This window comes from Chrysemys picta, chromosome 12, assembly GCF_011386835.1.
Source record: "Chrysemys picta bellii isolate R12L10 chromosome 12, ASM1138683v2, whole genome shotgun sequence".
Taxonomy (NCBI): Eukaryota; Metazoa; Chordata; order Testudines; family Emydidae; genus Chrysemys; species Chrysemys picta.
Window position 1 is genome coordinate 36,518,687 of NC_088802.1, and position 15,230 is coordinate 36,533,916.

Below are 15,230 nucleotides of genomic sequence, written 5' to 3' on the forward strand. Positions count from 1 at the left end.
AAAAAGGAATTTCACAGTGAAAAAAGGAAACATATTGTGCCAAAAAGGGATATGTCAATTTTTTTGGAAACATTTTAAAAGTTTTAAACTTAAACATGTTTTTCCTAAATGAAATTCTGACAAAAATCAATACAATTGTGAAAAAAAAATCCGTTTAACCAAACGGCATTTTCCAGTGGAAAATGGTTTCAACTGAATCACTATTAGCTCCCCCTATAATAATGATAACTAGGATTTTATTCACAGCCAAAATCTTTGTTAATCCTGAGTTCAGGTTGTGCAGTGTTGCCTCATGCTCTCTCACAGTGTAAGGGCTAAAAGTAAATCTCGGAACATCAGGAAATACAAATTTAATTACAGCTGCTTTTTCCCCTGTACTGTGTTGCCAAAACCCCTTGACCAAATGACCCCAAATTTGTACAACTTGCTCTACTTGGGACCCTAGTGATGCATAATATTTTTTAATATGATCTGAGTATGCATGTGAATTTTAGAGCATTTTAAGAAACTGTTAAACAGAACCATAAAGAACAATCCAAGAAGTCGTTTTCTTTGAAGCTGCTCCCTTCAAGCAGTAGGATTGGAGAAGCATCCCCAGACTTGCTGTTACTGAACTGAGAGCTGACCATGTAATCTGCTCCCTGATGGGCTTTCCTAGGGATGTAGGGAATCATCAAATTCCTCAGTCCCTTAGATGATCAGATGTAGAGGAAACAGGCCAACTGACCATCCCTGGAGCTTCAGGATCTGGACTCCGAAAAGACACCTGACTGTAAAAAAAGGTGCTTGGGCTTGTTGGGAGGAAACAGGGGAGTGTCCCAGTCATGTTGAAAAGGGGTAAGGGTTATGCTGGGGAGAAGGTAGTATCCCACAAGCCTCTTGAGGGGATGGAGTCATGAGCAGAGGGTGTGGGGGATGGGTCTGCATGGCAGAATTGGTCAAAAAAGTTCCATCTGAACATTTTTTCCATATGAAATGGCTTTTCAACTACAGAGAAATTTTCACCAAAAATATTCCATTTTCAAAACTTTTTCAAGGATTTATTTAAAAAAGATCCTGAAAAAAAAAACTGAAAATATTTTGGGAACCGAGACTGTATTTATTTATTTATTGTACATTTGTGACAACCCTGCCCCCCCCCCCCCCCCAATGTCAAATAAAACATTTTGACGGAAATAAAAAAAAGGTGTATGGTGGGTGGGGAATCCTTTCCTGACCACCTCTTCTGCCAGCAGCAGGGCCATCTCTGGGAAGAAGGAAGTGGCTGGGGCACCATACCAGAGGGAAGAGGTGGTGCAACTCAGTAGCTTTGTTACAAAACTAGGGAGATTCATGGAAATGTCACTTGGAGTTTTCCAGTTCAGATAAACACTGAACTCCAAGCAAACTCCAGGCCCTTGACAAACCCAACCAACCAAAATCTGCTAAACAAAACCCGTACCATAAGCGCACACATGCTCTCTGCCTCGTTTTCATTATCTATCTCAATATCAACATTCTCAAGTTGCCTGACGTACCATTTATGACAGAACTAACCTGCCTTGGCACTGACACTTGAATTTCACTTAAGGTTCATCATGTTATTAATGACAAGATCAATATTACCAAAGCCGTAATAAGAGCTTTTACCATTCATTCACCTCCCTTCCCCCTTCTCGTATGACGCGACACGCTTTTTAATATTCCATTTCTCCTCCAGGGTGTTCGGCTCAGAGCTGGCGAGGCGAAACCTCCACTGCAGTGGATACTTCATTCAATTCTTGACAGCCATGTTGACGTATTTCTTCTGCGCCTTGGAACCTGAGTGATAAGGCAGAGGAGAAGAATAATCCAAAGACTTTGTCTAATCAGAGCAACTGCAGTGGCCTTGCTGAACTCTCCCGGTACAATTAGGTAATCATGCTGGCAGACAAGCTTGATTCATATCCTTTTACCATCAGTAAAGTGATATCTATCACCTTTCCGACAAGACCGTTATTGCTACAAACCACTTCAGCCTCGCTTTGCTACCCGGTTAAAAACCCCTTGTAAAAGCGAAAAAAGGACTTGGACATATTTTATGGCAAATTAACTTTTAACATATTATTTCCCTCCTTATATTAAGATCCCATTCCAAGCTGACACTTGCAATAATCTTAGTGCTACTTCACAAGCCGTGAGAGTGATTATTGGATGGTGGGTTGGCAGCTCTTCCCCAAAGTGCTAGCGAGATTTAGGAGAAGGGGAAAATGTGCACAGAGGGTTAAAGAGACTCTTAAAATGGCGTGGATGACTACGTTAGAAAGTATGGTATATATCTGTCACTCGGCTAGCTAACTGCTTAGGGCTAGGATCGTGGCATAAAGCCATAGACCTCTCTGGAGCTGTAAGAGGTGGAGTGTAGAGGCTTTCCACTGCACTGGGAGTGCCCAGGAGGAATTCTGGCTGACTCAGCCAGAATCCTGAATGGGAGCTGCCTGCTGCCGTGACAGTTTTGTTACCACAGCCAGAGTTTGCTCCCCTCAGTTCACTGCAAGGGTTCAAAGCCTGACTGAGCTCACCAGTGCAAATTAGTTTAGAAGCTCTTGGCTTTATTGTCATCCTAATCTCAGATTGGGAAACCCAGATTGCTAAAGCTAAGATTTAATCATGGGTATTTTTAGTAAAAGTCATGGACAGGTTACAGGCAATTAACAAAAATTCTCGGCCAGAGACCTGTCCATGACTTTTACTATAAATACCCCCCCCCCCGACTAAATCTTAGCTTCTCCTAGGTTGCTGCTGCTCTGGGGGGACCCAGGGACTGATGGCGGGCACCTGCTCTGCTGCTCTGAGGCCCATGGGGACCACTCTCCAATGGCCGCCAGGGCTGCCCCTAGGCCACTGCTCTGGCCACCCTCTGGGCCACCCACTGCCCACAGCTCAGGCCACCCTGGGGGCAGTTCCCGGGACCGCTGCTTCTCTGGCAGTCCCCAGGGCCGCCTCCAGGATTGCTGCTCGGGTGGTCCCGGAGCCAGCCGCATGGGCCACTGCTTGGGCAGTCTCCGGGGCCGGCTGCCTGGGGCCGCCCGAGCAGTGGCCCGTGCAGCTGGTCATGGGGCCACCCAAGCGGATGGCCCCACGGCCACTCCAGCAGCAGCCGGTGTGGCTGGCCCCAGGGCCGACTGACAGGGGCGGCTCTAGCTTTTTTGCCACCCCAAGCACAGCAGGCAGGCATGCCTGCGGGAGGTCCCTGGTCCCATGGATTCGGCGGCTTGCCTGTGGGAGATCTGCCGGTCACGTGGCTTCGGGGTACCCGCTGCCGAATTGCCGCCGAATCCGCAGGACTGGCAGACCTCCTACAGGCGCGCCGCCGAAGGCTGCCTGCCTGCTGCCCTCGCAGGGACCGCCAGGGCACCCCCCACGGCTTGCCGCCCCAGGCACGTGCTTGGAGCGCTGGTGCCTGGAGCCGCTGCTGCCGACTGAGTAGCTGGCGCCGGCCGCTGCAGCTGTGGAAGTCACGGAGATCCTGGAAGATCACAGAATCAGTGACTTCCATGACCTCCATGACAGACTTGCAGTCTTAATGATTGCACATCTCTGTTCGGCCAAGGCCTAGCCAGGATGGAAGATGTCTCAGTCTTGGTATTAAGGCCATTCATCTCTCTCACACACACACACACCATACTGGGGGATCTGATCCAAAGGCCAGCGGAGACAATGGGAAAATGCCCATTTAGTTCAATAGACACAATGAAAAGCCTCCCATTGACTTCCGCAAACTTTGGATCAGATCCACAATGCAACCTGAAAATAAGGTCACATTCCACCCCTACAGTGCAGGCTCCCAGCCGACATGGAACCAGACAAGGAATGTATCATGCTCTGGGGTCTGTTTCAGATACTACTCCCACCTGCCCATCTAATAGGAGCAGACAGCTCTCATCTGTAATGGGTAGATTCTCAATGTTCTGCTTTGCTATTGTTCTTCAAAGTGAGGCCCTGATCTTGCAAATGTTTATGCACGTGCCTAATTTGAACTCTCATGCATAAAGCAACAGAGGGTCCTGTGGCACCTTTGAGACTAACAGAAGTATTGGGAGCATAAGCTTTCGTGGGTAAGAACCTCACTTCTTCAGATGCAAGTAATGGAAATCTCCCCATTGTGTGTGTGTTTGAGGGAGATTTCCATTACTTGCATCTGAAGAAGTGAGGTTCTTACCCACGAAAGCTTATGCTCCCAATACTTCTGTTAGTCTCAAAGGTGCCACAGGACCCTCTGTTGCTTTTTACAGATTCAGACTAACACGGCTACCCCTCTGATACTTGTCTCATGCATAAAGTTACTCCTGGGTTTACATGTGAGAATCTGGGACTAAATCCACAAGGAGATAGAGAGAGTACCTATAGTGATAGTTACTGTCTAGCAGTGCTGCCGGCAGTTTGGCTGCAGTCCTAGGTGGCTGATTCTCCATTGCCCTGCAGTCGTTCACACCAGTGCAAAGTGTGTGTGTGTGTGTGTGTGTTTAAAATGTTAGCAAATGATTTCTTTATCAGCTGTTTAATAATGAGAATATTACTGTTCCTTTATTCATTTTAAAAGGTCCCTCACAATCACTAGTGGATTTATTTGCCAGGCCTATTGTTCAAACAGGTACAGTAAAGTAACCACCAGCCTGGCTTATTGGTGTAGATGTTTCATCAGCCATTTAACAGGCTGATTCCTTTTTAGCAACTGAGCCTGTCAGTGGGAAATAACTTGGAATGCCAATTTGGGGCTCAATCCATGCACACACGCAGCTTGTAACGGGGATGTCCATGTCTGTTCTTCAGGTATTTCTTGGCAAGGGTTTGACTGTGTATGTGTTGTTTTACTGCGGGTTTGGGCGTTGTTGAGGAACAAAAGTCCTAAAAGGAAATGGGTTAAACAGTTCTGGGGAAAAATAAAAATGAAATGACGCCAAAATTGTTGGTGCCTGTATAATAGAGTCTCTAGTATAGTGGATAATAGAGTCTGGAGTGCTCAGCCTCCTGTGAGGTCATTTACACCAGTACAAAGTGAGGGCAAATTGGATGTAAAGGATAGGTGGATAGATCAGCTAGATAGATAACAGGGGTATGTTCTTGTCTCAAGGTGCAGGGGATGATGCCTTAGGAGGAGAGTAGTGTGAGTCTGTCTTTACTGAAGGGAAGAGATGCAGGCCTTGGCTACACTTGAGAATTCACAGCGCTGACGCAGCTGCGCTGTGAAGTGCGAGTGTAGTCGCGCCGCCAGCGCTGCGAGAGCTCTCTCGCAGCACTGCAAGTACTCCATCTCTCCGAGGGGAGTAGCTTGCAGCACTGCGAGCGAGCGTGCAGCGCTGCAGGCGCTGATTACACTGGCACTTTGCTGCGCTCGGGGGGGGGAGGGCATTTTCATACCCCTGAGCTCAGCAAGTTGCAGCGCTGTACAGCACCAGTGTAGCCAAGGCCTAAGTCTCCAGCCTCTTCTCTCCAATTGACTTGACACTCTTCATTTCCACTTGAATAGCTATTGGAGTGCAGCAGAAGATGTTTCAGTATAGAAGGTAAAGGCCTGTTTTACACCCTTTTCTTTTGTCCACCTGGGATGGATGAAAAAATGGACAAAAATCAGAAGCTGTGTGGACAGATGCTAACTTGGGCCTGGATCCATAAAAGCGCCTACTAAAACTTTCTCTTTTGCCCCCAGTAAAGGCTCTTCCAGGGTGTCACTCCTCACAACCTGCAATTGTTTCCTCTTTCCCAGATAGTCTCTCAGGGTCCTCCTCCCAGCCTTCCCATCTTCCATTCCTGGACAATCTTTCTCTCAGGCCCCAAGGATGGATTTTACTACTTCTGTTCTTGATCTTCCTACCATAGGAAGCAGCGGGCAGGTACTTGGCCGGCCCCATTCAGTTAGACCTGCTCCTCTACCTCTGACTCAGTACTGTGTCAGGACTCCCTGTGGCCATAAGGTCTTGAATACAAACATACAGCTTCATCAAACCCCCTCAGAGTTGGCTTGAACCAAATAGAACCCACTGGGTATCGCATAGGAGAGACTGATCTTATGAGATTTACAGTTTGATCTTCACAAGGAAAAGGTTCAGATGACTTTGGATCAACATGGATGCTGGTGGTCACTGAACCTCCAAACTTTGGAAGCTCACACTAGATTTAATGGTCTCTCCAACAGCCCTGTGAACTCCGAGACAACATACCCAAATCTGGGAGAGGAGACGCAACACTCAGTATATCTAAGAGGATCAACAGACAGGAATTGCTCCATTGTAGATGGCAAGTTTGTCATTGGTTAAGTGTTGCTGACAGGATGCTCTTGGCAACATAGAGAAAGTAGACAAGGAAGAGCGGAATATGGAAGAAGGTAGAACATAACAAAAGAACGGCCAGTATCTTGTATTCCAACAGTGGCCAATGCCAGGTGCCCCAGAGGGAATGCACTGAACAGGTAATCACCAAATGATCCATCCCATCGCCCATTCCCAGATTCTGACAAACAGAGGCTAGGGACACCATCCCTGTCCATCATGGCTAATAGCCATTGATAGACCAATCCTCCATGAACTTATCTAGTTCCTTTTTGAACCCTGTTATAGTCTTGGCCCTCTCAACATCCTCTGGCAAGGAGTTCCGTAGGTTGACTGTGCGTTGTGTGAAAAAACACTTCATTTTGTTTGTTTTAAACCTGCTACCTATTAATTTCATTTCGTGAAGCACTTGAACATCTGGCTGTTTCTCTGCAGTTCATCTTGAACTATCCAAATCACTTGGCTTTGCAGAATTGGGCTACAGACCTCAAGGCTCTTATGTACTTGACAAATAAATGGTCTTCTTGCTAGACATGGGTTCTAACTACAAAGATCCAAGCTGGATCTGAACCCTCCCAGAGTTTGGGGTGTTCAGGCCGGGGGCACTGGGTAGGGATCATCTCTACTTATTGCTGGTGATGAATGCAATGCTAATAGTTTGGCTTTGAGGATAAACAGCAAAACCATGTGAATGCTCCTCTGGTGAGCTTCTAAGGTCAGCAAAATTGGACTGAAAATCTCCTGAGAAAAACTTCTAGCATTCCTTGCTCTGTACAGGTGCAAAGCAAGTGTGGGTGAGTAGGTCCTACTTCAAGCACTGGAAAAATAGACCTTACTCCCTTCCGTACATACTACTCCATAACTGCCTCCATGACATTGTGGCTACAAGGATTCATTTATCAATGCCCTAGGGTCCATTGGTAAGTCTGAGATAGAAGGCAAGCCAAAGACTTTACATGCCAGGCTGGGAGTCATAAAGAAGGAAAGGAGACAGAACTTTCTAGGGATAAAGCTGCATGTAGGCAGCTGACAAAAAACAAAAGGGACACACAAGGCAGAATTCTGGGTTGGCTGAGACACTACAAAGAGAACTACTCCAGTAAGGTCCCTGCTGTGATACTAAAAGTCATTGCTACCCACATCGCTGGCATTATTCTCAAAGGTACATCATTTTGCATATTATCATCAATGCCATTGAGTCAAACATTCATAGTATAATCTGCAAGGCATCATTGAGGTGCTGGCAGACTAATCCAATTTAGTAAGTCTCTGTGTTGACTAGAAGGAGATGCTGATGAGTGATGGGAGATAAGCTTGAAGTAGCAGGATGGCATCTGCCACTGAAGAGGAGCTAACAAGGATGAGTGCATTGAACAATTCATTCAGGCTGGGCCTGATCTTGCTCCCAATGAAGACAATGGGAGTTTTGCCATTGATTTCAAAGGGGGTGAGACCGGGAATCTAAGTTACTCACCCCATTTCTTGTGCATGGCTTCTGTTCCCTCAAACAGATCTCTTTCCTTTTGACTTTCTGTCAGGCAAAAAGCTCCCAAACCCTAAACACAAAAATATTTTCTAAAAATAAAAGCTACTCCTAAGAAAATAAGTGAAAGCTGATGTTCTATTCCTGTCAACTTCCCTTCTAGCCAAGGGAGGAATGGGCATCACGGCAGGGCCGGCTGCAGGCACCAGCGTAACAAGCAGGTGCTTGGGGCAGTCAATTCAAAGGGGTGGCACTCCATCCGGTATCGGGGGGGCACGTCCGGGTCTTCAGCGGGAATTTGGCGGCAGGTCCCTCATTTCCTCTCTTCCTCTTTGAGCTGCCACCGAAATGCCGCCGAAGAGGAAGAGAGGGAGAACCCGCCCCAGAAGTGCCGCAGAAGAAGCGGCGCGATTGCGCTGCTGCCGAAGTGCCGCCGTTCTATTTTATTTTTTTTTCCCGCTTGGGACGGCAGAAAAGCTGGAGCCTGCCCTGCATCACAGAGATTTCAGAAGAGAAAAATCCCTTTGGAATAGTTAACATACCCAACACCTTCAACTTTGATTCAGTTGCAAATGACTATAGATATCTAAGATGCAAATGACTATAGATATCTAAGATGGTTAGAGCACAGCTTGAAGATTGTGCTCTGAACATATCTCAAGGCGTTCTACATCTGCGACTTAAACAGTATCATTGCAAATGGCAATGATTATACACAGCATAATAATTCACTCATCTAAGCATATTTTGTTTTGCTTTTTTTCTCAGTGGGTCTAATTCTGCAAAGTGCTGAGCACAGATTAACATCTATTATTAGGTATTCACTATCTCACAGCTTTGTGCTCTTTGTGGATAAGATGTATAATATTTATGTGTATGTATATAAAATGCATAAGATTCACTCATATTTGGGTAGATCTATTATGCTTAACAATAATCCAGTCTGCTTCAAGAAAGAAAGAAAGAAAGAAAACAACTTGATCTCTACATATCTACGTGGAATATATCAAGGAAGAACACAAAACAGGAAGTAGAGTCAACATGGGCACAATAGATTTTCGTTGTGACTTTTATTATTTTTAAATCAAAACAGACTGATCCACCATGTGTCCAGTTTTTTGTGGACATTGAACAGTCCCACAACTGCTGCAATGATCCCATAAAATTTTATGACAAGAAGGGGTGGGGTTTTTTTTAAAGTGCAATCCCCCGTTGGTCTAGTCTTGAGACCTCCAAGAAACCAACATCAGGCTAAATAGACGTGACATAACTCAGCAGATTTTTCCTAAGCTCTAATTGAATTATAACCCATTACTTTATGGCTGTGTGATCCAAAGCTTGCAAACTCCCTGCGCAGTAGAAAATAATTTACTGTTGTAACAAGACACAATGAGCTCATGGCCAGAGTCAGTGGGTTGTGTGAACCACATACCTTTTGGGGACTATTCCAGGTTACTGATGGAAAAGCAATGTCCAATATATGAGTGTTGGTGCCTCTAAGCATTACAGGCCAGTGTCTCTAGCCAGACTACAGATCTGTAACCAATTGCCTTTGCATGTTCACTTAAGTGAAACAGAGGGGGAAACTCATGACACACAAATGGCTGCTTTAGTCTCCATCCTAAGATAAATCAGTTATCTGTTTTTTCTCACCATTCACGGCAATGGCAGTTTATGAAGCAGCTGTCTAAAAGGAAATTTACTGGACAATTAAAAGTGCTGACTTCCAAGCAGTGCTCTCAGAGGTGGAGTCTGAAATTATTGGGTGTGAAATGCAAATAGATTTAACAGTTTTACTGCTATTTATATGACGTTCATCCATTCCCAGCTATTTTCCTCCCTTTTACTCTGATTCTACATGGCCCAACTTTCACAGACTATAACAATCTCAGACACATGTAAGTAAAATAAGAGCATGCACCAAGCTTGAACTTACCCAAATTAGTGGTGTGCATGTAGTTGGGGTGGCATGGGCAGAAAGTAAGGTGGATCCCAAACCCTTAAAAAATAATAATTTAGAAATAAACCAGAAATTCAGCCTTCAGGTACTCTAGTTCTGGTTCGGATTTAGCCAGTGTAAGTTGTAAGATGTACTATCTTTTCTCACACAAATGACCAAGTGCCTGAAACTTACTGTTCCAGATGGTGGAACTCTTACGGAAACAGCTGTATTTTGCCTTTTCAGGACTGAAATCTTTAGGGAACAGCACATGACATTTCTTGTACCACTAAGTGTCCGCCTTAATCCTTGCCCTGATTAGACCTTGATCATGAATCCCAAACCTACTTTAAACCTATTATGAATCCAGATCCACACCCTTACTCCTCTGCTTAGTTCTATACTTAATAGAGGGGCAATAAATGTAGCTTTGAATCTTGTCAGTAAAAGGGCTTCTACAATTTCCCTTGCCAGAGCCTCTCTTTCCCTGCACTGTCTATATAATTAAAAAGTAAAACTGAAAAACAGGTACCAAAGTTCATGCCACAGAGAGTGTGTGTGTGTGTGCGCACTAACAGTTAACTGCATGTGCACATGGACATATCAATCTATTTAATCTATCATACCATGACTGTGATGTAAGTGCTTACATGGGTAAATACGAATAGAGACGCCCATAATGGACTTCACAATGAGTTTTCTTGCCAGGTTTGGGGAATCTCTGATTTGCTATATGTCTTTATGGTTCTGCCTCTCGCACAGGCCCTGGACTGCAGTCGTGATGGGAAAGCTTTGGCAAACAGTTTGGCCTTGCAAAGCCCTTACGTGTGGTCAGAATGGGGCTCGCTTCTTCTGGGGCTCACTTCACAGGCAAGCTCCCTGGTGGGTCCTGGGTGCAGAGGTGGAACACTTGTGCCTGCACATAGTTGGTTCTTTGACATCTATGAATTTTGCACATACAGAAGCAGAGTCTTTCCCCCACTCCGCACCCTTTCCTCTGGTCAGGTGGCTTAAAGAGACAAGAGGCTGCTCACATGCCTCAGCCAAAGATTTGCACTGTGGCCAGGGTCCTACCCCGTCTCCCTGCAACCATGGCATACGGGCCAGGTGTATGTCTGGTATGGGAAGGAGGAGTGGTTGGAGCCCACTGAGCTCTGGCTGTCGTCATTTGGTGTATGGTCGCTTGGAGACAGTTGCCAGCTGGCACAGGTTAGAGCAGTCATTAGGTGACTTTAACCTGTGCTGCTAGGTGGGGCCAAGCGGAGAATCAAGGAACCAGAACCAGCTCCCTGCAAGTGTCTCCCGCCCCCCAACACACACACACCTTGTTACACCAAGCATAAACTCAGCCAACCAGAGAATCTGACTCTGCTTTGCACCTGTGTGTGACTAGTTTGCAGGTGCCGCTTGCACTAACCCATAAAGCTTTTCCTCACTTTTCCTCACTATGAAAACTAAATCCAAGGCTGCAGAACAGCAGCGTCTTGCGCATTTTTGCCCACATTAGGGCACTTGCATTCCTGCAACTTGACCCCTCAAGACAACCCACCCAAGCTTCCTCTCCTCTATATAATAAATGATGATGACCATTCTGCCAGCTCGTATTTCCATGCAATGACCGGGAGGTATTTTTTGGCTCCTGTGTCTGAAGAGGCAAACTATTCCGGGGAATAATGAAAACCTCACTTTTGATTCTGAACTGAAGTTTGCCAACCTGGAAAGGTTTTAATGCCTTTCTGATGAACTTGTCCTCACCGAGCCTCCAACTGGCTGCAGTATTTTGAGGATATAGATCTAGATCTATAGCTGTGTGTAGATCATACATGCACATATAATTATCATTAGCAGAAAAAAATAAACAGTATAAGTTTGGGGACCCAGTGCTTGAGCAGATTGTGACTAAGATGAGATTGTGCTTCCAATGCGAAAAAAAAAGCATAGCTCAGTGTGGTGGTCTCTGACTACAAAAGAACCATGCTAGTGCCAAGGGCATTTTGCTATTGATGCAGAGCAGATGCAGTGCGCGACTCTGGAGGCAGTTGCATTTCAGCCAGGGCAAGGGAGCAGGGAATGATTTCGGAATAATTTAGATTACACAGAAGCTTGATACTTTGCATGGAGTGCTCAATATGGGTCTGATCCAGCTATGACTGAAATCAGTAAGAGTCTTTCCATTCACTTCACTGTGAGCTGGATTGGGTCATAAACTATTAACGGCCATTTTTTGCCCTTCAGTGTGCTCTTGACTCCCATCAACCCAACATATATAATAATCAGACGCTATTTGCTATGTGTAGTAGAAAAATAATAATACCAAACTCTTATATAGTGCTTTACAAAGGAGATCAGTAGAATAATCCCCATTTTACATATGGAGAAACTGAGGCATGGAAAGGTTGACGTCATTTTCCCATGGTCTCCCAGCAGGCCAGCAGCAGCACAGGTAATAGAATCCAGGTTTCCTGAACCGCTGTCCAGTGTTCTAGCCACTAGGCCAGTTTGGAACATCTTATTTAAATTGTTTTTGACATATCTGGGTTTTTTATATTATTAATTATTAGTAGTATTATTACAGCAGTACTGGAAACCACCAGTCAGGGATCAGGGTCCCATTGTGCTAGGCACTGTACAAACATCTAATAAAAAGCCCCCCGCCCCCCCTTCCAAGCATGTACAATCATGGTTAAACATGCAAAATATAGCTGAACTAAATACATGGGTACAGGTCATGGGGAAAGGGCAGGCTAGGTAACAATAACACAATATGTAGACTAGCTGAATGTGCATCATATCTCACCATCTGCCTATCCACGTCCTCCAGTCCACTTCTGGGGGTGGGGGTGGGTGGGTCTGATGCTCGTCATACTTACACCTTTGTAAATGAGGAGTGATTCCATTGAAAGCTATGAAATTAATGGCTTGTGTTATAGATCTGGATTGGAGACAGATTTCCAATTTCACAGGAAGTTCTGCAATTTCAAAAGAATGTTCCGTTCCAGAACAGAAAGAAAACGCTGCATTTCAAAAGTTATCACAAAATAACGTTCTGGAAAATAAATTGTTTGCGGTCAATTGAAACATTTCATTCTGATTTTTGTCCTTTTATAACTTTTTAATTTTTTAATATAAAAACGATGAATTTTGGTTTGAAAAGTCATTTCTAAACGGAAAAAAACCCCAAAATTTCCATTCCAAAAATGTCAAAATAAGCTTTTTGGACGCTACTGAAATGCTTTATTTCACTTTTTAATATAAACTTTCGTCACAGTTGACACATTTGTCAATTTTGCCAAAACCAGCATTTTTCATTGAAAAAACAGTGTGACAAAAAAAACATCCAACCAGCACATGTTGCAAAGCCACTGTAACTGAGAGTGGGGAACCAGGCTTTTGGGAATTTTGCCTCTTTTGCTGTGAAATACCGTTGCTCAGTTCCCCCAGCTTCTTTCCTTACCCGTTTCTCCAGCAAGACCAGAGTGTAATATATTCCATATTGGATTTTTTTTTTAAGTTGCTTTATAATTTCCTGTTTTCACCATCCAGAAAGGGGAATTTGAAAAAAAATAAAATCAAGCTTCAGCTGCATGCAACTTTATATTAACCAGAACAAATGACTATAAACTTCAGGTCATGGTCTGAATGAGGAGGAAAGGAAGACAGAGAGAGGCTGGAAGGGTTATAAAGTTTGCCTAGGCCATGTAGTTTCCTACTTGCCAGTTTGTCAAAAGAAGATCAGGCTATGGCACTGAGCAGGAAGAAACACACCCTCTGGTCTTGTGATGATTACACAAGCCCAGCTGTGAGCTCCAGCTGGAACTTTGAATGTGAGATGTAGCCAAACTGCAAGAAAGGAAAAGTTTAGACCAAAAAAAGCAACATTTTTAGGCAATTTCAGGGCGAAAAGATGGGCAGGAGATTAGCAGATTTATAGCTGTTGGAAGGGTTTTGCATTTGATCTTTCTGGGAGAGTTTTTAATAGGAAAAAACCCCAGATGGTGCCTGCTTTCCAGCTCTCTGTGCATGAGGTTTCCAGGCTCTCTAAAACAGGATATATACTGAAAGAGGGACTCATCAAATTTCTCAGCTGCAGCCAGATCCTCATTCCCAGTCATTTTGGTTAGTTGTTCGGGATAAAATTTAACAGCCAGATCCACTATGTTCATTGAAGGGCTGTTCATGGGCTGAGATTCTTAACCCAGTGGTTCTGAAACTGTAGTCCATGGAGAAGCACTGAGCCACAGAGCCCTTCTAGGGGCACCATAGATTGAAAGATTTTAAGAATCATGCTGTAAGTGAACAGGGAGTAGAGCTGGTAGAAAAACAAATGACAACACAATTTTCCATTGAAAAATGCAGGGTCATTGAAATCAGAATGTTCCATGGGAACATGTTGATTTTGATTTAAAAAATTTCCACAGGAAAAAGTCAAAACATTTTTGACAATGTCAAAATGTTTCATTTTGATAGTGTCGTTTCATTATTTTACTTTTATATTATATTAAAATATTATTTTTAATATTGTATCCATGTACCTATATTTGATATGGTTATATAACCTATAGTATATTTAATATACTATAAAAGTCAAAACAAAATTATTTCAAAATGAGATTGACATTATTTTTCATTATGAATTAGAAAAATGTATAAAAAATGACATTAAAGGTTTTAAAAATTCTTTGCCATTATCTGAGTGAAATGCTTCGAAATTTCAGAATTTTCATTTTGTGGGAAATTTCAGCCTTTCGTTCCAGTTCATAATGAAAAATAATTTTGAAATCTCGAGATTTCCTGTGCAACAGAAATGCCCGTTTCTGACCAGCATTGTGGGAGCTTGGGATGGGACATTTGTCTATGAAGGGCTCTCTCTTCCAATGTCATCCTGAATGAAAAATATGGAGGCCTACCAGCTTAGCTGATGTTCTTTGAAGTTCTCCCATACCCAAATAGAATTCCATTGCTATATAAATATACATTTCTTCAACTGGGCAATGTGGTTACTTTGAAGGATTGAAACACGTCATAGCATCAGCCTCCAGCTTGGCATTGAAAAGAAGCCACCAAAATTAAATCGAGGTGCTTCTGGCAGGCAGGGTCAGTGTAGTGAAAATTAAAGACTCGATCCTCCACTAATAGTAGGCAGCAAAGCAACTGCATGTCTTCTGCTCCCAAACTGATGCCTTGGTACTTGCCCAGGATGCCAACTGCCAGAGCTTCAAAATAAGTCTTACAGCCACAGCAAACCAAAGCCTCTGTTTTATTAAGACATTCCTATTATTTTCCTCCTACCCCACTATCCAGCATACTCAGTGTTACTGGGAACAATAAAGAGAGGGTGAACATTACTGCGGTGGCTTCAGAATTCTGTGGAATTTTCTCCAACAATTCCAAGAAGCTGCTGAGATCTGGCCTATGGCTGCCAGAGCTGGCCCTTGCTTTGAATTCTGAGCTAGAGGATGTACATGCATTCTGATTTCATGGTACAGGATCATTCTAGTTATGAAAAAAATAAGCTAAAGGA

General features: G+C 44.0%; 1 long non-coding RNA gene across 1 annotated transcript in view; it reads right to left on the reverse strand.

Annotated features, from left to right (window-relative positions):
- Positions 1–15,230, reverse strand: part of LOC135974781 (uncharacterized) — an 81,081-nt gene that overhangs the window by 13,732 nt on the left and 52,119 nt on the right. Inside the window, exon 2 of the long non-coding RNA XR_010591866.1 lies at positions 1,630–1,800. This is a non-coding gene — a long non-coding RNA (uncharacterized LOC135974781). The remainder of the gene's footprint in view (positions 1–1,629; positions 1,801–15,230) is intronic.